Source organism: Pipistrellus hanaki (assembly GCF_964339955.1).
Source record: "Pipistrellus hanaki genome assembly, chromosome: 9".
Classification (NCBI taxonomy): Eukaryota; Metazoa; Chordata; class Mammalia; order Chiroptera; family Vespertilionidae; genus Pipistrellus; species Pipistrellus hanaki.
In genome coordinates, this window is record NC_140511.1 from 35,398,257 (window position 1) to 35,421,102 (window position 22,846).

General features: G+C 41.8%; 1 long non-coding RNA gene across 1 annotated transcript; it reads right to left on the bottom strand.

Moving 5' to 3' along the window:
- Positions 1-364: 364 nt before the first annotated feature.
- LOC311627219 lies at positions 365-20,997 on the bottom strand. The gene is made up of 3 exons (XR_014795863.1): positions 20,952-20,997; positions 5,760-5,827; positions 365-397 (listed from the first exon to the last, which is right to left on the bottom strand). It is a non-coding gene; the product is annotated as an uncharacterized lncRNA (long non-coding RNA).
- Positions 20,998-22,846: the final 1,849 nt, after the last annotated feature.

Below are 22,846 nucleotides of genomic sequence, written 5' to 3' on the forward strand. Positions count from 1 at the left end.
ATATCCTTGTTTCACAGATGCGGACACAGAAACTCCAATAATTTAAGACCAAAGAACCAGTTAGTTACAAAACCTGTCATCAAGTCTTAATCTTCATACAGGTAAAATAGTTATTTTGATAGCCAACACATTCATCTTCCCCCACAATGCCTCAGTGAGGAGAGGTTAGTATTCATATACCGAAGTCATTTCCAACCTCTCACCAACACACACACACACACACACACACACACACACACACACGTGCATGCAGTTTCTCTAAGGTCAGCATAGATTCTTTGTGTGGCTTGAACTTTCCTATGTATACTGTTGAGAAGGAAAACCCCTATTTTGTAAAAAAACAAAACAAAACTGCTGTTTGGAATTTTCTGCTGTTTTTTTTAGATGGCCTCTTATTCTAAAAAAAAAAAAAAAAAAATGTTTGCTTTCTAGCCTGCTTTAGTCTGCTTGAATAATGAGGAAGATAAACTTAGCTGTCTGACCTTGTAGGCCAGGGACTAGATATGCCCATACGCTCAATGCCATGCCAGATGCATATTTTAATTGGATAGAATTGTGTTGTTTTCAAGGCCAGCAGCGAGATAACCACTAAGTGCACATAGGGCTGGCTCTTTAATAAAAAGGGAAGTTCTGCTTGTAGCCTTACTTAGAATTTGAATTCATTTTCTCTAAGCCCACCACGGTGAATAAAGTGAATCTCCAAACTCTGCTCCATTGTTTGATTGTTCGGGATCTCTGTAACACCATAGGCACTGACAGCTGAATTTACTATTCGATCTCTCCATGGGATGTAGTTTCCAAGCAAAGCCCTTTCCTGTATCCCACAGGCTCTGAAAATGCAAGCGTGCAAGGCACAATCATGTAAAATACAAGCTCTATTTCATTTACTTTGAAATGTTGTCAAAAATTGCTTCTGTCAGAGTGCAGGCTTTGGAAATGAAAAAGGTCTATGGGGCGTGGCCGTGTTGCTGGAGCTGATGGGCAATCATTGCTGTAGGCTATGGGTGGAAGCCAGCAAAGCAGAGAGCCCACCACAGGGAGCCTTTAGACAGGATAAACATAAGAATGTGAGGGAGCCAACAGTCGGAGCAGCAGATACGTGCTCTGGAAGGACCAAGCTAAGACAAAACTCTCCTCCAACCTCCACTCCAGGCTCCAACTCCTCCTCTGAGGAATAAGACGCTCCCCCTGGGCTCGGCGTCTCCTCGAGGAAACCTGCTCAGGTGGAGGTAACCTTGAAATGTTTACAATTTAAGTATCTTCAATCCCATTACAGTGACTTCACTGCAATTAAGTGTACAATCTATAATACTTTGGATACGAATCAATCTCTAGCCTAGAGGTTTGGATTTTTTTCATTCACATTTCTATCATATCCTTTTTAGTATCTATTTTTAGCTTTTTCTCCACAACTTCCCTCAGAAAATGGGGCAGCACTCCCAACTGACTCTATGTCTTAATGGCTACCATTTCTCTCTCTCTCTCTCTCTCTCTCTCTCTCTCTCTCTCTCTCTCTCTCTCTCTCTCTCTCTCTCTCTTTCTCTTCTTTTTTAAAGCCCACTTGCTTCTATTATGTAATCATGGCTATAAAAATAAGCCCTTGCTTCACTAAATCATGCACCAATCATTTGAGACAATGAGCAGACTGTATTACATGTCAGAGCTTTTTAACAAACATTCACCATAGAGAAGGTCATCCTGGTCTCAATGCCTTTGAGCAGGCCATGACATGTGCTCAGAGCTCCCCCAGCTCTCAAATTCTATCCGTTTTGTCTGGGCTTGACAGGAGTACTGCCCTGTTTTTGACACTGGATTCTCGTGCAAAATCAGCTCCTTTCCGGTCCTTGACCCCAAGGAGAGTCTGTCTGTTCACAAGCATGTGATTGTTTTATGTTAACTTTGGAGCATTTTGTTTCATTTCTACAACTTGAATTTCAATAATTTTCGCACCACTTCTTCCTGCACAGATGGTCCTCAGAAGACATTTTGTTTTCCCATACCTTTGAACCTTTACGTCTTACTCTCTCTGCCAAAGACACTGCTGTCCTAGGAAATATTTCCTGGAAAGCCTTTCCTAAGTAGCCCCTCAGGTGTGCAAATGCTTCTTTGTGCGCTCATGGCACTTTATACGTGTGACTAACCTTTAGGGCAATCTTCACACTGGATTAGATCCTTGTTGGCATGTCAGTTTTAAGAGACACTGAGGTCCTTGAGAAAAGGGACTATATTAGTCAGGGTTTCCAGGGAAACACAACCAATAGGATATAGGTAATTTATCCTATTATCCTCCAGAGAAATAGGAGGATAATAGAATCAATAGGATAAATATAATAGGATATAAGTGTGTGAGTGTTTGTGTGTGTCTGTTTGAGTGTGAGTGTGTGTGTGTGTGTGTGTGTGTGTGTGTGTGTGTAAAAATTGGCTCATGTGATTGTGGAGGCTTGGTGAATCCAAAATCTGACAGGGGAGGCTGACAGGCTGGGGAGTCAGGGGAGAGCTCAAGTCCAAAAGCAACCCTAAAAGCTAATATTGAGATGAAGTCTGAAGGCAGTCCACTAGAAAGCTTCCCTTGATCCGGGGAATAGTTCAGTTTTTTGTTCTATTCAGGCCTTCAACTGATTGGATGAGGCCCACCCACATTATGGAGGGCAATCTGCTTTACTCAAAGTCCATCAACTTAAATGTAAATCTCATCCAAAAACACTCTTGGAAAAAAAAAAAAAAGCCAGAATAATGTTTGACCAAATATCTAGGCACATAACAAATTGACACGGACATTTAACCATGACAGGGACTCTGTCACATTTGTCTTTGACATCCTCAGCACTCAGCAAAGGCTTAATATGCAGGGTGTGGTTTTTTGTTTTTTTTTTAAATGAATGATGTCCAGTGAATAGAGAAGCAACTTTTTGAAAGACTTGCAACATCCAGTTTAGTATGACCCAAGCATTTTCTTTTTCACTTATTAGTATAATTACAAAAACCTCTTAGAACAGTGGCAGTGTTTTATTTAGAGATAGATAAATAATTTGACCTGTAGGCAAAAATGTTAGGAGCAAATACTATGAAGAGTACAATAAGCCTGTGGCCAGGGATAAGAAAGGATAAGACATGCTCACCCTAAAGCTAAGACCATGTGACTTTTCCTTTTATGGCTCTTCTCCCTCACTGAGCCCCTGAGTGGGAATAGAAATATATCCAACAAAACTTTTAAAATAATCCCTGGGCACAGACCACACCTACTCTGCCACCCCTGTTGCCCTCAAAAACACATGAACCACAAGTAGAGACTGTCATTGATGGAGTTCAGGGCTTTGTCCAATACATTCGGAGAAGCCACCTCTCCATTTTCCCATCCTTTGGTCTGAATTGGACTCTTCAAACTTTGCATGTGGCCCCTGGAGCCAGGATGAGAAAAGAGGGGTTTGGAGGTGCCACTAAAAACTTTACTAAGATTATTCTTAAAAGTAATAGAATGTCCTTGAAAGACCTATAATGGCTTAGCAGAGAGAAACATGAGGGCATTCTATCTGACCAGTAATGGGAGAAAATGCTCCTGGAGTTGAGCGGAGGTTTATAGTTATTTTATTTATTGCACACTTTTTAAATGGAATTGGTGAACTGAGCTCCTACCTTGGGACTCATTTTTGTGATTTTGATATGGCTCCATAATTTTCAAGAAGAACAAAGTGTGCCGAAACTGGTTTGGCTCAGCGGTTGAGTGTCGGTCTGTGGACTGAAAGGTCCCAGGTTCGATTCCAGTCAAGGGTATGTACATTGGTTGCGGGCACATCCCCGGTGGGGGGTGTGCAAGAGGCAGCTGTTTCTCTCTCATCGACATTTCTAGCTCTCTAGCTCTCTCCCTTCCTCTCTGTAAAAAATCAATAAAATATATTTTTTTTAAAAAGAAGAAGAGCAAAGTGTCTGAGCACTTACTTATTCATTCAGAACACATTTGCTGAGGCCCTGTGCTAAGCCATGAAGATAAATATGACCCAACTTTGCCTTCAAAATCTCAGTGAGTGGAGGCAGCCATATTTGAATGTAAAATATTTTATAACAAAAAGCTGGAAACCAACCAAATGTGTCTATCCATCAAAGAGAGAATAGAAAAATAAATATGGAGTAGGCCCATAGTCTCTAAATTTTGGAAACTGAAAGTGACTTCATAATTATTTGGCAAAAGAGCCTGACATGAATTAATACACTAGTTAGTGTCTTTATTTCACTTAGAATGAATATTTTTACATTTCAATCAGAAACATTCGCCCTGGCTGGCTTGGTTCAGTGGATAGAATGTCAGTCTACGAATTGAAGGGTCCCAGGTTCGCTTCCAGTCAAAAGCAAATGCCTGGGTTGTGGGCTCTATCCCCAGGAGACAGCCAATCAATGATTCTCTCTCATCATTGATGTTTTTATCTCTCTCTCCCTCCCCTTTCCTTTCTGAAGTCAATAAAAATGTACTTTTTAAAAAAAGAAATATTCATGTGTCTGATTACAAATGCTTTTCTATGACTCTAATAGGGGGGTGGGGGGAGAGATACTATGTGATTGATGGAATTGCATAATATCCATATTTATCCTATTACCTTTCTAAAAACAAGCAAAAAAGACTATGGGCCGCAGGGAATTTTAATAATGTTTTAAGGACCTGTACACTCATTGCACCGGAAACAAAAATGAATGAGTTACAGTTATATATATCAACATGGATGAATCCCAAAAACATGTTGAGTGAAAGAAATGAAGTCACAAGAGAAAATATTCAGCATAATACATGCTTCCTAAAGTTTAGATTCTAACAAACTTTACACGGTATTATCTAGCAATGCATACATTTTACCAGTAACTAAAAGCAAAGGAACCTTAAATACAGGTTCTGAGGGGTGGCTCTCTTTGTGGGGAGGGGTCCACAGCTTCTCAGTGATAGAGCGGGTGGTGCCTTGGCAGCGCTCTGGCACAGATGCTTACCGGAGCCTCCGCAGGCCAGGGGAGGGGGCAGGCCAGGAAGAGAGCCAGGTGGGGTGGGAGATGAGGTTATGGGTTGGGCTCTACTCACGGGGAGGCTACTGTAGTCCTCATACAATGACTTCTTCCCGAAATTGCAATGTGGAATCTGTGTCTAACAAGACTGTTGACACAGTTTTCTACGTTTGCCCTAGATTTAACCTCACATTTCCTAACTACATTCCCTTTGCCCTAGATTTAACCTCACATTTCCTGACTACACAAAATTAGTTGGTTCAGGTAGGAGCTGTCACTGTCCATAGGGGATGGGCTAAAAATAAAGGCTGCGATTGTAGGGGGTGCTCTGATGTAAAAGGATGCAATTAATTAACTCCACTCAACAGGAAGTCCAGGTATAAGTGATTCATCTCTAAGTTTACAATCCTGATTTTATGAGCATTTCCAACAGTTATGGAAATTGCAAATGAGCATGCAAACCAACTTGATATTCAGAACAGTTAGCTTCATTAAACACTAATCACAATTTATACCCATGGTCCCATACCTCATTCTAATTTTGCACTCAGAAGCTGCCCTACTGAATCTGACTGTAATGGGTGGACCCTGAGGATGGACTCACAAACTTCTTAAATGTCATAAGTTTTACATCATGGCAATGCCCTCAGTAGTACTTGGGTGAGATACAGGCACGATTGGAAACAGCAGATGATGAAAAGCAATATTTATTACATAGTCCTGATTGTAATGCACTGAAGATTTTTATCCATCTATCCAGCCATTCATCTACCCACCCGCTCATTCTTTCCTTAGACAATGTGCCAGGCACTGGAGTTAGAAAGTTGAATATGGTCTTGGCCTCCTGTTATAAGAGGATACAAACAATTATAAGCAATATAGTAAGGGTTGTGATGGGGTGAACATAAGGGCATCCACTGGACAACTCTATAGAATTAATAGACTATTTATAGCATAAAATTTCATAGCTGCTCCCTGGAGGTGTGCATTAGAAGAACCTCAGATGCTGCTGAAATACAAGGAAGGCTTGGGCAAGAACAGAGAAAACTCCATTAGAAGCGGTATCAACCTGAGTTTTGAAGGGCTGGCCATGTGAAAGAGGGAAAAGGAGACATGCATGAAGGAAGGTAGAGTTGTGTTTTTCATGAAATAAAGTTTATTCTTCAGTTGGAATAGTTTAACCAAAAAGATGTCATGTCTACTTCTTGTCAGTTCCCTTTGTTCTTGAGAAAATTTCAAGTGTTGATAATCTGCATATTCCAGTTGTTCTTTTCGTGTGTTTTCTTTCATCACCATTGATCCCCTCCATGCCCTCTTCCACCTCCACCCGTCCCCCACAATCACCACGTGGTTGTCCCTCCAAAAAGTTCTCTCTCTTTTTTTTTTCTTTTTTGCTCAATCCCTGCACCAAATATATTTTTTATTGATTTTAAAGAAAGAGAGAAAGAATGTGGTAGAGGGCAAGAGAGAAAAAGTGAGAAAAATTCATCAGTTGCCTCCTGTATGTACCCTCACTGGTGCCCCCACTGGGGATCAAACCTGTCACCTAGACATGTGCCCTGAGCAGATTACCAGTGACCCCTCAGTACAAGGGATGATGCTCAACCAACTGAACAACACCAGCCAGGGCAAGTGATACACATTTTTGAGAAGCATTTCCTACACTTTCTCACAGGTACAAATCCTCTGTATCACTTTCAAAGAAACCACCAGACAATAATTCTGGCTTCAGTAAAATAATTAGAAGTTATCATGTGTAGTGGATTTTATTACTGGTAATAATTACACAAGTATATCCCACTTTGTCTAATAACAACTGAAACCTAGAAGGGACAATGCTCAAAAACTCAAAGGAATAAATGAACAACATTGATATTGAACCAAAATGCCCCCTGGCGTAAACAATAAAAATAAACCTCCAATTTCCCTTTTAAAAACCCTGAACTATTGTTTCAGCAAAGCATTTCTGCGTCATAGACTTGAATGAAAAGACATCCTTCAGTATTAGTAAAAGTTCTCCAGAGAAACAGAACCAATAGAATGGGAGAGAGAGAGAGAGAGAGAGAGAGAGAGAGAGAGAGAGAGAGAGAGAGAGAGAGTTAAGGAACTGGCTCACATGACTGTAGATCCAGCAAGTTCAAAATCTGCAGGACAAGCTGGAAGGCTGAAGACTCAGGGAAGAGTTGATATTGCTGTCCTGTGTCCAAAGGCCATCTGGGACCTATCTTTTCCCTTAAGGCCTTCAATTGGTTGAATGAGGCCCATCACATTATGGAGGATAATTTTTTGTATTCAGCCTACTGATTTAAATATTAATCATATCGCCAAGCTAGTGGCTGGCATAGCTCAGTGGTTGAGCATAGATCTATGAACCAGAAGGTCATGGTTCAATTCCTGGTCAGGGCACATGTTGGGTTTGTGGGCTCAATCCCTGATGTGGGAGTGCTGGAGGCATCTGATCAGTGATTCTCTCTGATCATTAATGTTTCTATCTCTCTCTCTCCCTAACTCTTCCCCTCTGAAATCAATAAAAAATATATTTTTAAAAAATAAATAAATAGTAAATGTTAGTTATATCTAAAAATATATCTTCACAGCAGCATCTAGATTGGTAATTTGACCAAATAACTAAGTACCACAGCCTACTCAAACTGGCACAAACAATTAACCATCACATTCCATATCCCCAAATCTCGGTAAATGGCAGCACCATGCACCCAACTGTCCAAGTAAGAAATACGAAATCTAGATCTTTCTTCTTTCCTTACCCCACATACCCAGGTCCCCAAAATACTAATTTTTCTCAAAATGTTCTAGACTTAGTTCCTCCTCTTCACCTCATGTCTATTGCCAAACCAATGTCTCTTATCTGATTTATTAAAATGACCACTTAAACACCCTAGTCAGTTGGGCTCAGTGGATAGAGCATAAATCCACAGACCGAAAGGCCCCAGGTTTGGTTCCAGCCAAGAGCACATATCTCGGTTGTAGACTCAATCCCCAGGGGCACGTGTAGGAGGCAACCAATCAATGTGCCTCTCTCGCATAGATGTTTCTCTCTCTCTCTCTGTCTCTCCCCCTCCCTTCCACTCTCTAAAAAAATCAATGGAAAAATATCCTTGAGTGAAGATTCACAACAAAAAAATGATCGTCTAACCTGTCCCCTTATCTTGATTGTCATCTTCATTTTAAATTTTGAAACCATTAAATTAATTTCCCATCTTAGAATACTTCAGTGATTCATTGTTTTTAAATAAAATCTAAGCTCCCTAAATCATAGACTACAGGCCCGTTATGATTTGACCCTGGCATGGCCTACCTGACCAGCTTCATTTCCCACCACTTACCCTTAATCACCCCAAAACTAGACAGCTACTTGCAGATACCAAATACCCACAACGTCTTTACATTTCAGTGTCAGTTCACATGCTGCCCCCTCTGCTAGTTATGTCTCACCCATCTGGCAAATGCCTACTCCTCCATCATCACATCCCAAATGTTCCTCTTCTCTGATCATGCCTACCTTTGAAACCCACATTTCATATTTTCTTTCTTTTTCTGAGTTTCATAGTACTTGGCTCATACTTCCATCAATCACATTTTATGTATACACTAGAGGCCTAGTGCACGAAATTTGTGCACTTGTTGGGGGGGGGGGCGGGTTGTGCCCTCTCACAGTCCAGGGGATACCAGATTACTGTTGAGGAGGAGAGGCTCCCACCACCACCACTGTGCTTTACAGCCATGTGCTTGGCTTCTGCCTAAGCAGCACTCCCCCAGTGGGAGTGCACTGACCACCTTGGGGGTAAGGGGGGAGGGTAGCTCCTGTGTTGAGTGTTTGCCCGCTGGTGGTCAGTATGCATCATAGCGACTGGCTGTTCTGCCATTCAGTCCATTTGCATATCAGCCTTTTATTATGTAGGATTACCATTAGTATACGATCTTGTTAAAGGATTCAATTTTTTCTTTATTCATCTTTGTATCCTCAGTTCAAAAGATAAAGGCCAGTATAGTGATCACCACTTAGCACAAACATCCAAAAATGTTTGCAATGGCCTTTTATTTATTTGTAAACATCTCCTCCTAGACTTAAGCTCCTTATGTCTGTTTGGTTTACCTGGTGCCTGGCACAGTGCCTGGCATACAGACTTGAAAAAAAGAGTACATACCTTAGCCATTAAATTCAATCATCTCAACCTCAAATATTTTCTCAATTTTTCCTATACTGATGCCTCCAGTTAGGTAAAAGGCTCTTGCTAGCAGGAACTAGTCTTCTACTTTAAAAAAAAATAAACTTTTGTTGATTTCAGAGAGAAATGTGGGGGGAGAGATAGAAACATCAATGATAAGAAAGAATCATTGACTGGCTGCCTCCTGCAAACCCCACACTAGGGATTGAGCCCAAAATTCAGGCGTAAGCCCTGATAGAGAATCAAATTGTGACCTCCTGGTTCATAGGTCGACATTCAACCACTGAGGACACCAGCCAGGCATCTTCTACTTTTTTGGGGGGCGGGTTGCGCCCTCTCTTCTCTGCCCCCACCCATCCTAAGACATACCACAGTACCAGGTACATGCTAGAGACTCAGTTAATATTTGTTGATTAAAGGATGAATATGTTTTACATCTGTGTATTCTTTTCTCTGAATCAGAGCTTGCTCATATCAAAATTCATCCCTTAGCCTATTGCAGTGAACTGTGGAAAATCAGGCTGAGAGAGTCCTTCCAATAAAGTCAACTCTGGCCAAAAGAGATGGAGTGCATGTCTCTTGTGAATCATCTGCACATGTCTTAGAAAGGTACACACCCATACTCTTTGGGATGCTCATACTTCACCCGTTTCCTACGTGACACTCAGATGAAGGATGAGGGCAGGAAAACTCAGAGGGTGGAAAGCTGGTTCTGAGGAAGAGAGCTCCACGTAGGTACCTCAGGGCTAAAAGGAAGCCAGAGCTAACTGCAGTTAAGTCAAGGGTATTTGAGGCTTCATCTAGAATCAAAAACAACAGCTCACCCTGAGCCAAGCAACTTGCTAGGACTTTTTAGGCAAACAGTACCTGGAAGGTGATAAGCCCTTTATATCAAGAGTATCTGATCAGAGTTCTGGGCATCCAAGCCACATCCAGCCAGCTAAAGCCCTAGACTCTCACATCTCATTCTCATCTTGACCCCTCACATCTCTATTCTTTTTTTTTTTTTTTTTTTACTTTATCGTCTGTCTCTAGGTCTAAGTTTTACATGTATGTGTTTTGGTTGACCCTTCAGGACCAAAAACCAAATGTGACTTTTCCAATGTGACTCTCGGCCACCTCTCTTAGACATGGTTTTATAGGATAAGCAGTGTATCAGAATGGAAACAGCCAAGGCTTTGGAGTTGCCAGATTTGAACTTCAATCCCACTCACAACTGAGTACCTTGGGCATCTTAATCCCCCTGAGCCTCTGTTTCCTAACGAGTTAGAGCAGATTTACTAACATCTACCCCACTGAGAGTCAGCTCAGGCTACGATAACGAAATACCATAACTAGGTGCCTTGTAAACAACACACATGTATTTCTCACAGTTCTAGAGACTAGGAAGTTCAAGATCTAGGCTCCAGCATAGTTGGTGAATGATGAGGGCCCCTTCCTGGTTCACAGTCTTCTTCTTGCTGTGGCCTCACATGGTGGAAGAGCTACGGAGCTCCCTGGAGTCCCTTTTGTGAGGGCCCTGATCCCATTCATGAAGGCTCCACCCTCATGACTGAAGCACCTCCCAAAGGCCCCACCTCCAAATACCATCACATTGGACGTTAGATTTCAAAATGTGAAGTTGGTTTTTGTTTTGTTTTGTTTTGTGTTTTTGTGTTGTTGTTGTTGTTTGTTTGTTTGTTTTGGGGGGGGGACAGGGGGGAGAACCACACATTCAGACCATAGCCAGGTAGTTTTGTGTATTAAATGAGATAAACAAGAGTAGTTATCACCTCAAAAGTTCCCTTTTTACTCTTTCAACTTTCAAAAGTTCCTCACCATCACTCTTTCTCTACCTGCATCTGTTGCTCCTCCGATCTACAGGTAAATAGTCACGTCAACAAACACAGCCAATTATTTAATCCTTTTCTTCTGGGCATAGCAGTTAGTTCTCAAATGGGCATGTGCCCCAGGCATAGCTAATGAGGTCAGTGACTATGAGGTTTGAAAATGGAAGAGGGGAGGTTAGGTCTTACTTTTATTTGGAATCATAAACTCTCAGAATAACGTAAAACTCTAAGAACAAACTGCATAGCCATCTTTACCATCACATAGAAAGACCCTGTGTATTAAATGAGATAATCACCTCAAAAATTCCTCACCATCACTCTTGCTCTACCTGCCTTTGTTGCTCCTCCAATCTACAGGTAAATAGTCACATCAATAAATACAGCCAAGCCGAAACCGGTTTGGCTCAGCGGTAGAGCGTCAGTCTGCGGACTGAAAGGTCCCAGGTTTGATTCCAGTCAAGGGCATGTACATTGGTTGCGGGCACATCCCAGGTAGGGGGTGTGCAAGAGGCAGCTGGTCGATGTTTCTCATCAACGTTTCTATCTCTCTATCTCTCTCCCTTCATCTCTGTAAAAAATCAATAAAATATACATTTAAATAAATAAATAAATAAATAAATAAATAAATAAATAAATACAGCCAATTATTTTGGCTGTGTCTTAATATGTCTGAACTTCAGCGGTACCTAAAGCTAGCTCTGCTCTTAAGTTCTCCAGTAAATAAACAATATATAGTCCTCTTTTTGGCTAATTTTAATTTTAATTGGATTTCATCACATGCAACGGAATATAGAACCAACATAGAAGGAGTGCATTCCCTGAGATTCAGTGGCCAGATTCCCACGGTGAGCTAAGTCCCTACTTATTTAATGTTCTCAGATCCAGTACCATCTGGCCTTTCTGAAAAACCATGCATTCTAAAGTGTGCTAAATTGTGTGTTATATCAGAAATGAGAAGACAACACAAAGTTTCATCCAGAAGGATCACATAACAGTGCTCAGCTAACTGATAAGAAAATCTGATTATGTCCACAGAGTTATTTTTATAGCAGTCTGTGTACTTGTCTGGGTCTGTTTTTTTTTGGGGGGGGGGGGGGGCGGGGGGAGACAAAAGCCACACTAAGCATTTCAATAGGGGGCAATTACTACAGGCAACTGGTTAGACAGATGCTGGAGAGTTGAAAGAGTAAAAAGGGAACTTTTGAGGTACTCAGAAACGGTAACCAGGTTAGATGCTACCGCTGCTACGGTTGAGGGAATAAAGAGAACATCTAAGGAGGTGCCTCATGGTGCTTCATTTTGCCTCTATAGGGAAGTAAAACCTGACGGCTGCGATACCACTGCAGGGGCAAGATGAGGCCAGCGATGGGAGTTCCAAAAGAAGCTGGAGGCTAGAACAACTACTATCAGTGGGGCCAAGGGCTCCAGCTGGGATGATAGTGATCCGTGCTCAAAGCAAACAGAAGGATGAAGATCACTTCTGCCTCCCCTTGCCTTCCAATCTCCTTCTCGAGCCTCCCATTGGCAGAACCTAGTAAGATGCCACCTGGCAAAGGAAGAAAACGTTACGCAGAGATCCAGCACCAGCATCACAAGCAGAGTATAGAAAGTTGGATTTGGAGCTGAGTGACGATAATTTAATAACCAACACAGCTTGTGTTTGAATCATATTTCCAACTTGATTTGTCTCCCCTCTCAACAGGTTCCCAGACAATTCTCTTGTCAGAGAAATATTCCCAGCTCCATCTGATTGTCAAAGGTAGCACTTAATCCCTAAAAGTTTCTGTTTGTTTTATTTTTTTAAGGGTTAAGTACATCTTTGTAAGACATTTCTCAAATAGAATTCCAGATAGAGAGCCTGGGCTTGCTTAGCCTTACACAATCTTAGAATATTCATGAGGGTTCCCAGATCTCTCCAGGGACTACCCAAGCAACCATAGTAAGGGAGAGAGCAAGAGAATACAAACCAATCTAAGGAAAACTGCTATGGCTACTTGCTCTGTGCAAGAGAAGGATATAGGTTGTTCTGCTACCCACCGCTAAAAACTTTACATGACCTTAGAAATCCTTTAAAGTCCACCCTTCAGTGATGGAGGCAATTCTAATGCAATGATGTATGGTGCTAATTTACAGTCCATACGTCCTTTCAAGACCATGAATATGCATATTTTAATATTTTCATTTCTTTCCATTTTGCCCACAATACACATTCATGTGACCTGAAACCAAGGTCCTAAACTACTCTGCTTAACTTGGTTATTTGCCAGAGTACAATGAATTCAGAGTACAGCCAAGTACAGTAGAATTTAAAATAAATGGTTCCAATTGATCTCCTACAATTAGAGTTCTAAAATTTCATGATAAAATGCCTTGAAGTAGGTTTCTTTTTTATTCACTGTGCTGAGCACTCAGTGAATTCTTTCTATCTGCAAATTTATCTTTCAGTTTTAGAATTTTTTATTTTCTTTCTTGAATAATTTTTTCTCTCTCCTTGGTTCAGAATATATTTGCAAATAATATTCAGGATACTGATATTCAATTAATCAGCTATAAGACCTCTTGACATATCCTCTAATTACATCTCTTTTTCCCTCTATATTCAATCTTTATCTGACAGTCTGGTTTCTAGTAGCTCAGTGGGAGTAAGATAGTTTGTGCCTCACTGTCCAATATGTAAACTTCCACTTAATTCTACTGTTTTCAATAAGATGTGTGTCTCCCACTGTTCCTGGTGTCTTGAGTGTAGAGTCTGTCTAATTCAATTTCTCCAAATAACAAATTCTTTCCCCTTGTTTACTGATATGTGAGAGATGGTTGGCTGGTGGCATAGGGTTCAGAAAGGAATCTAGGGTTTTCCTTCTCCTCTACCTTGTGAGGCAGCTGGTACTTCCAATTCCTCAGCCTTTCTGGAGTTTTAGAATTGAACTGATTTCTTCTTGTCATCTCCTTCTGTAGGATTCCATAAATTGTCTAAATAATATAGTAAAGCATTTAAGAGATCAGGACCTATAGCCATGGTTTAAATCTTGGCCCCTATACCTTCTAGACATTTCACTACAGACAAATTACTTAACATCTGTGTTTCAGTATTTTTATTTATAAGTGGAGGTCATAATAGTGCCTACCTTTTAAGGTTTTTATACCTAAAGGATGAAATAATACCTTTAACACATTTAGAGAGGTGAAAGAGTTGTACATTAAAAACAAGAAAATATTGCTGAAATAAATCTAAGAAGACATCATGTGGTCATGAATTGAAAGATATGAATACTACCTAAAGCAATCTATAGATAAGTGAAATCCTTACCAAAATCCCTGTAGCATTTTTTCAATAAGTGGAAAATCCCATCCTAAAATTCATATGGAATCTCAAGGGACCCTGGAGACCCAAAACAATCTTTAAAAAGAATGAAGTTAAATATCTCATATTTTCTGATTTCAAAAGATACTACAAAGTTACAGTAATCAAAACATTGTGTTAATGGCATTAAGACAGACATATAGACCAACAAGATAGAATAAAGAGTCCAGAAATTTGGACCAGGGTGCCAAGACCATTCAACAATGAAAAGGTCACTTTTTCAATAAATGGTATTGAAATAACTGATATTTACATGCAAAAGAATTAAGTTAACTCCAAATGAATCAAAGACCTAAATATAAGACCCTAAAACTGTAAGCCTTGAGAAGAAAACATAGGGGAGAAAACCTCATGACATTTATTTTCCAACTTCTGGCCCGGTGCACAGACTCGTGCACATTGGAAGGAAATTGATTAGAATAAATATTTTAATATCTCTATTCGCCCTTTCTCTACAATAGAATTGTCAACCAAATTCACAATCAACAATAACAGATCAAAACACATCCATGGGTCATTGTTCCTATGCCAAGATCTCCCCAGTTGCAGGGCTGACTGGCAGTCACAATGGAGTTTCCATCAGCATGGCCTTTATTGAAGGTCAGATAAAGAGCTTCACAAACAAGAAAAAAACTAAAGGAATTCATCTCCATCAAACCAGTGTTACATGAAATGTTAAAGGATATTCTTTAAGGAGAGGAAGAAGGAGGAGGAGGAGGAGAAGGAAGAAGTAGAGGAGGAGAAGATATAAAATATGAACAATAAAATGCAACAAATACGTATTTATCAATAATTGAATCTAAAAATCAAAATAAACAAAAAATCTAATTACCAAAATAAACTGGTGAATAAAACAAAATCAGAGACATGGAAGCATGGAACAGACTGATGAATCTCCGAGGGAAGGAAGGTGGGATAACCAAAGATCTTACATACAGACACAGAGAGTAGAGTGGTGAAGCCCTGGGGTGGGGTGGAAACCAGATAGGGGAGTAAAGTGGGGATAAAGGGAGACATCTGTAATACTCTCAACAATAAAGTTTTTTTTAATTATAACAGGCAAAACTAAAAAAAAAAAAAAAAAAAAAAAAAAAAGCAGCCCATGGAATGAGAGAAAATATTTGCAAATCATATATATGATAAGTGGTTAATATTCAGAATATATAATGAATTCCTACAACTCACAATAACATGATTTTAAAATGGGGGGAAGGCCCGGCAGGAGGCTGGTATGGCTCAGTGGTTGAGCATCGACTTATGAACCAGGAGGTCATAGTTTAATTCCTGGTCAGGGCACATGCCTGAGCTGCAGGCTCGATCCCTGGTAGGGAGCATGCAGGAGGCAGCACATCAATGATCCCCTCTTATCACTGATGTTTCTATCTCTTTCACCCTCTCCTTTCCTCTCTGAAATCAATAAAAATATTTTTTAAAAATAAAAATAAAAAATGGAGGAAAGGCCTAAATAGACATTTCTCCAAAGAAGATATACAAATGTCCTTTCCCCATCTGGCTTCTGTCCCAGAGAAACAACTCTACCTCCTCAGTGATCTCTAGTGAGAAAGAAATCAAACTTCTGCTTTGGGTCATTATCAGTACCTTAAAAAGACTGTCCTGCTCTCCATAAAAACACTTGAGCACTTTCTATAAACCTCAGTTAACCGTCCCATGTACCTTAGGGCTCTTGAATATAAGATGAGGAACCTTGGGTGAGAAGAAAAATCTTTACTTTCCCAGATGGGGTTGAAAGTCCAGGACGGCCTGTAGGCCTCACAGACTGACAGACATCCAATGGCTGCTCCCTCCCTACTGCTTAAATCACAGCCCAGAGAGACTGACCTTCCCGCTCCCCAGGTGTTTGGTGCTAAATCACAGTCCCTTAGAAAATCAACCCTCTGAGAGGCATCAATCATTTCTCTACTCGTGGATAAAATGTTTTCTCTACTCTTCCTGGGCAGGAAGCTCTTTCAAAAATGATCTGTATTCTAAGGTGACTCCTTCCAATCTTCCCTCTCATGGAAACATCTTTCCATCCAGCGTTCCAGCCTGGGCACTTCTCTTCATGATTTATTCTGGTTTTCAGACAGCTCAGAAGTCATGTCATTCACTTCCAACTTTGCATTTAGAAAGAAAACCGAGGCTCAGAGAGGAGGTAGGGCATGACCAAGAGCTGCCAGGGCCTGGTTCAAGTCTGGATTCCTGTCCAGCTGCCTGTCCCACCCAAGGGCAACCATGTATTTTCAAGACCACAGAGTGTCTTAAGAAACTAAGCTTTAAGGCTCTCCTTCTTTTGTGTTATGTGAGCCTGACCGGGTTACTCACCTTGCTCTTCAAGATGTGATCCCCAGACCAGCAGCCTTGGCAATACCAGGGAAATGCAGAATCTCAAGCCCTATGTCAGACCTACTGGATTAGAATCTGATTTGAAAGAGATCCCTAAGTGATATGTACATTCAAGTTTGAGGAACACTGACTTAAATGATCCAAGTCTCAATATCTTCATCTGTTAAGTGGGATGATAGTAACTACACCTCATGAGATTGCTCCAAAAAGTAACAGTAACGTATCTTGCAAGTTATAAGATGCCTTGATTTGAAAGCTCTGAGATTCTCTTCAAGGAGCTTTCGAGCTCAGCCATCTGGCAGAACTAAAATAAATGAAATCTCCACACACTGCTTCAATTGAATCCATATATCTTATAACTTATGGTAATGATTACAGCAGGAGCTAGAGAAAAATTCAAATTAAGGAATAACATATTTAGTTGTTTGCTCTTGGGTGAGACTGCCTGGGTTTGCTCATTTCCTAGAGAGGCAAACTTGAGAGAGTCATTTATCTTCATTAACCCCAGTTTTTGCATCTGTAAAGTGAGGATGGTAATGCATCGTATGATGATGAGAATTTAGTGAGATAATCCATGGGAAGCACTTAGCCCAGAGCCTGACCCATGGGACCTTTGCAGAAAAGCTCAGCCCCCATCACCATCCTCATCATCTTTGTTATCTTCATTCATGACAACGTCTCCCTTGTCACTCACTCGCTGTGACTTGGGACGATCTCAGTACAAATGCTCCTTAATGAGAGACAGGAAAGGAGCCTCTCCTTTGACATGAATAATAATTAAACCCTCCGTTTCCCTTTTATGAAGGTAATCTGATCAGGGGCAAGTAAACAGCGTTCTCACCTTGCCCTTCACACAGAATCTTTTGGGGAAAAATTTGTTCAACCCCGTTTGCTTCAAAGTCCATCGTCTTTGAATGAGGAGAGGTGAACCAGAGTGTAGTATGTTCATTCCCTGAGAGTTGGGATGAAGAAAGGGGCAGCTAGTGAACTGCAAGCATCCTGCAGTAACAACCTCGAGCTCTGTCTCCAAGCAACGGAAAACACAGACAGTAATCACAGGCTCTTGCTTTTTTTGTGCTTGACACTTTTCTAAGCACATCAGCAACCAGGCCATGAGGAGGGTAGAGCAGAAACTATGATGCCTCATAAGAGGCTCAGAAAAACTAAATGATTTTTCCAAAATCACAAAGCTAGTAACCAAGCGAATCAGGACCGGGCATTTCTCCCAGGCTTCCTCTCGCATACATTGGAAAAGAAATCTCAGGATGGATCATACCCTAAGCTCTCTTTAGAAACTCTCAGATTGTTAGTTGATTCTTTAATGGGAATGAGCTGAGAGTCAGCTGAGAACAAGAATGGTACACAAACCCACCATCATGAGAAAGGAAGCCGGGGGTGGGGTTGGATGGATAAAAAGGGAGGAGAGGTGCTTTCCTAGACAAACGTCCCAAACTCTATAGTTTTACTGAAGGTGAGATCTGACCATGCCAAACCAACCCATTTGCAAGCTCTATTGGATCTGGTCCTAGACCAGGTCCCTGAGGGCAGGAACTTACCGTATTTTCCGGCGTATAAGACAACTTTTGAAACGAAAAAAAGTCAACAAAAATCGGGGGCAAAAGACCAAAATTGCACAAAAATTACCTGCAGATCTTGATGGCAAAGTAAGTCTTTTCTTTGAAGTGGGGGGTAGTCTTATACAGCGAATATAGACCTAAACCTATGTTTTAACTGTAAAATTAGGGGGTCGTCTTAGCCAGGGGTCCTCAAACTTTTTAAAGTGGGGGCCAGATCACGGTCCCTCACAGAGCTGGAGGGCCGGACTATATGAACTACTAATTCCTACTGTAACACCTCGGCTGCGCTCACTGCCCAAAAAACCTGGCGGGCCGGATCAGACTCCTCTGCGGGCCGCATGTGGCCCGTGGGCCGTAGTTTGAAGACCCCTGTGACTTATACGCTGGAAAATACGATATATCTCCAATGGCCAGCACTGTGCTGGGCACAGAGTAAATTCTCATACAGTCTTACTGAATGAATGAATGGATGATTATGTGTCCATACTAACCCCGGTTTTGTCTTTCACATAGTCATTGCCCTCACCTTCAGTTTTCTCCCTACTTCCTCTCGGGTCTCTCTAGCTGGGCCCAGTGTCAGGGCTCCTAATCAAGAAGGGAATTAGCTCAGAGAAGGCCTCACCTTGGCCCAGCACAGAGTGCAAGCAGCTCTGGCCTAGGACAGCACTTTTCAGTTGAACCAAGCTAAGCAGGTTTATTGCTCCTTCCTCTCAGACACAGCAGATTTGACATTTCTCCCAGCAGAGGGATTTCTTGTTGCAAAACGAAATGGAATCAATACAGTTTTATTAGCCATCCAGTGTAATAAATTTGCTCCAGATGACAACCTCTACGCCTGATTCTTACCAGCCCAGCCTGAGTCTGAGACACAAAAGGAATAGTCACTCCTCCAACCCCACTCCCACCCTCCAGCCCCATCCTGAGCACCACCTCCCCAAACCCATCCTTTATCACCTCTGCCTGAACATCTGCACAGTCTCTTAATCATTCTCCAGGGCTCCAGGCTGTCTCCCCTCCAGCCTTTCTCCTCCTGATCTGAATACTTCCCCCTTCCTGTGGCATTCACGGTCCTTCACAATGTGGACCCCCCCATCTCCTGGATGATTTCTCACCACTCCTCCCAATCATCCTGCAGGTCACAGGAACCATTCCCCAGACAGCCCACAAACTTTCTCACCTCTGGACGCTTGCACATACTAGTTCCTCTGCCTCGCATGCCCTTCTCTGCTCCTTTATCAGAACTCCTACTCATTTTTTCAAGGCTCACTTACTCTAGGAGGCCTTCTCTAAAGGCCCCAGAAAGAAGCAGTTATTCCCTCCTCCATGCTTTCTCAATATCATTTTATTTATTGCCTGATACCTGGGACATTATCTTTTAAGTTGAATTGTCTCTTCGCCCACTTGTAAATGTCTCTAAGATGAGTATGGAGTGTTGTTCAACCTTTAGACATCCTTGAATACCCCATGCCTGCCACAGTATCTGAACCAGGTGCACAAAAGTGTGTTGACCTGCACAAAAAAGGCCAATAGGATTGTCCAGATCTCTGGAGAACTCAGGAGCTCTTGGTTCAGGCAATTCACATGTTGCAGCTGGTCAGAGCCATTGAAAGGTAAGGAACACCCTCATAAAAATATCCAAATGAGTGAAACTTTTTAGAGTGCAATATAGCAATATATTTCAACGTTTTCAATGAGCATACTCTTGGAGATTCCCATACTTTCATATCCAGGCAAGCAATCCTATATAATAAAAGCCTAATCTGCAATTGTCCCCTTGACCAGGAGTTCGACAAGGAGTTCAATTGCTTGCTATGATGTACACTGACCACCAAGGGGGGGGGGGAGAGGGGAGGGCTGGGGGGCGCGCAGACCATGGCGGGTGTTGGCAACACAGAGCTGATAGGGGGGCAGCAGTGGAGACACTGCCGGCTCCGATGGGCTTCAACAAGAGCAGGACCACGGCAGGATGGTGGAGATGAGTGGGCAGCACCAGGCCAAAGTGGGTGCGAGGGGGCCAATTGCCCTGCCAAACGCCCCACAGATGGCAACGGCTGTGGTGGTGGCAGCGGTTGGCAGGGGGGAGGGGCCATAGCCTGGCTCCCTGGTGCTGAGGGAGCCAGGCAGGGGACTAATAACTCAGGCAGAGGGTGTATGCGGGGGCTGCACAGGGCCTAGAGGTTACGTGGGACCTGCCTTGCCACACCAGATGCTCGCACTTTGATTACAGGCCAGGCCTAGCATGAATTTCATGCACCGGACCTCTAGCTCATTTATAATTCAATACATGCTTTTTTTTTTTTTTTTTAAAGCAGAAGCCCCACCCTCCAGCTTCCCAACTAGATGCTTTGGAAGATAAGCCCAGACCTATTCACCAGCTAGAAAGGCCAGAACCTGCTTTTCTGCAAGTGCTCCATGAAGGGCCACACCTCTTCCTGCTGCTTCCTCCCAACAGCCAATCACACCCCCTTCTGCTGATGCTGGAGGCAGAGGCAGGAGCAGGGGGAGTTTTGCAAGGGAGGGAGGCAAGTAGATGGAAGAACTGTAACATCAAAAGATGGCTCTGCTTCTATCTCTTTATCTCTCAAGGCTGTCTTATGGAGACCAGAATGAGCAAGGAAATGAACTACCACTACTGGTGCATCAATTAACTACAGAAGCAGCCCTCCACCTGCACTTCCAGTGGCACTCCTGGTCCTGGGCAGGGTCTCCCACAGCAGGGAATTCTGCAGACACCAAGGCTGGCCCCCCGGGCACTGGCTGCAGAGGAAGTTGGGGATACAGCTCCTTGGGAAGAAAAGGACAGAAATAGTTGAATGAATTCCATGAATTGGTAAATTGCTAACCTAATCTCTCTCTTTGGATGAATGTCCTTTGTCTCTGCTTTAAGCGGTGGAAAAGGGCATGGGGTGAGGCTGCTGCCAGCTCTCTTCTCATTAAATGGCAGGCCCCAGGTCTTACCTCAGCAGCAAATGAGCCTCTTCCTCCCTCCCGCTGTGTACGCTTTAGGGTATGAGCTGGGCTGGGAGAGCCTGAAATAATCATATATGGTAAATAGAAATAATCCTAGTAATTCTATGTTATTAGTTCTAATAATGCCATTATTATCATTAGCTATATAATGGGTCAATAAATATTACATTTTTACTCTAAGCACTGTGCCAATGCTTGACATGCATAATCTCACTTTAAAATAATCCTATGGTGCCCTAACTGGTTTGGCTCAGTGGATAGAGCATCAGCCTTCGGACTGAAAGGCCCCAGGTTCAATTCTGGTCAAGGGCATGTACCTTGGTTGTGGGCACATCCGCAATAGGAGGTGTGCAAGAGGCAGCTGATCAATGTTTCTAGCTATCACTGTAAGGCTAGACAGGTAGGTAAGTAGATAGATGATAGATAGATGATGATGATGATAGATAGATAGATAGATAGATAGATGATTGATAGAAGATGATAGATAGATGGATGATAGATAGATAGATAGATAGATAGATAGATAGATAGACAGACAGACAGATGAGGCAGACAGCATGTTTTGCCCAGAGAGAGTGAGCACTGTGGTGTGATAGGCCAGGAAGCAAGCTACCAGCCTCTCTCCTGCCACCGTCACAGGAGCTGAAAGCATAATCTTTACTCAGAGGCCCTCAAACACACATTGTCACATGTAAAACTGAGCACTAATCAAGAATCACCAACATCTGAGGAAAGCAATACCCATGAAGATTAGAACTAATTCCACTAATGAGAACTAATACCTAATGAACTAGAAGACGATAACTTACATTTAGTTTAATTACTCCTCCGAGGGAAATTTGAGAAGATATTACTTCCTAAAAAAAATAAACATAAGACCGTGAAATAAATAAAATTAGACATTAATAACAATAGGATGAAAAATGTTATTTGTTGAATTAAAAATTCTAAAGTACCCTTTAAATTATCCTTAGGTTAAAGAAGGAAAAATTAAAATTACAAATTATTGCCGAAACCAGTTTGGCTCAGTGGATAGAGTGTTAGCCTGCAGACTGAAAGGTCCCAGGTTTGATTCTGGTCAAAGGCATGTACCTTGGTTACGGGCACATCCCCAGTGGGAGGTGTGCAGGAGGCAGCTGATCGATGTTTCTCTCTCATCGATGTTTCTAACCCTCTATCCCTCTCCTTTCCTCTCTGTAAAAAATCAATAAAATATATTTTAAAAAATAAAATTACAAATTATTTTTAAAGTAAACAACAATGAAAGTGTTAGATATCAAAACTGTGGAAAACTATCAACACAGTATCAGAAAAAAAGAATCTACTAATGTACTTATTAGAAATGTACTTATTAGAAAACAAAATAGAAGCTATTTGAAAGGAAATAACAAACCCCCAAAAAGTAGAAGACAGAAATAATAAAGGAAAAAGGGGGGGGGGGGGGGGAAACCTGAAAAAGTAAGCTGATTAATACTAGCAAAATTCCTTAAAAGGACTAACATATTACAAATATCTAACAAGTGTAGTCAAGCCAGTGGGGGTCGGGTTGGGGAGAGACACCAAAAAGTAGCATTAAGTTAGATGAACAGAGGT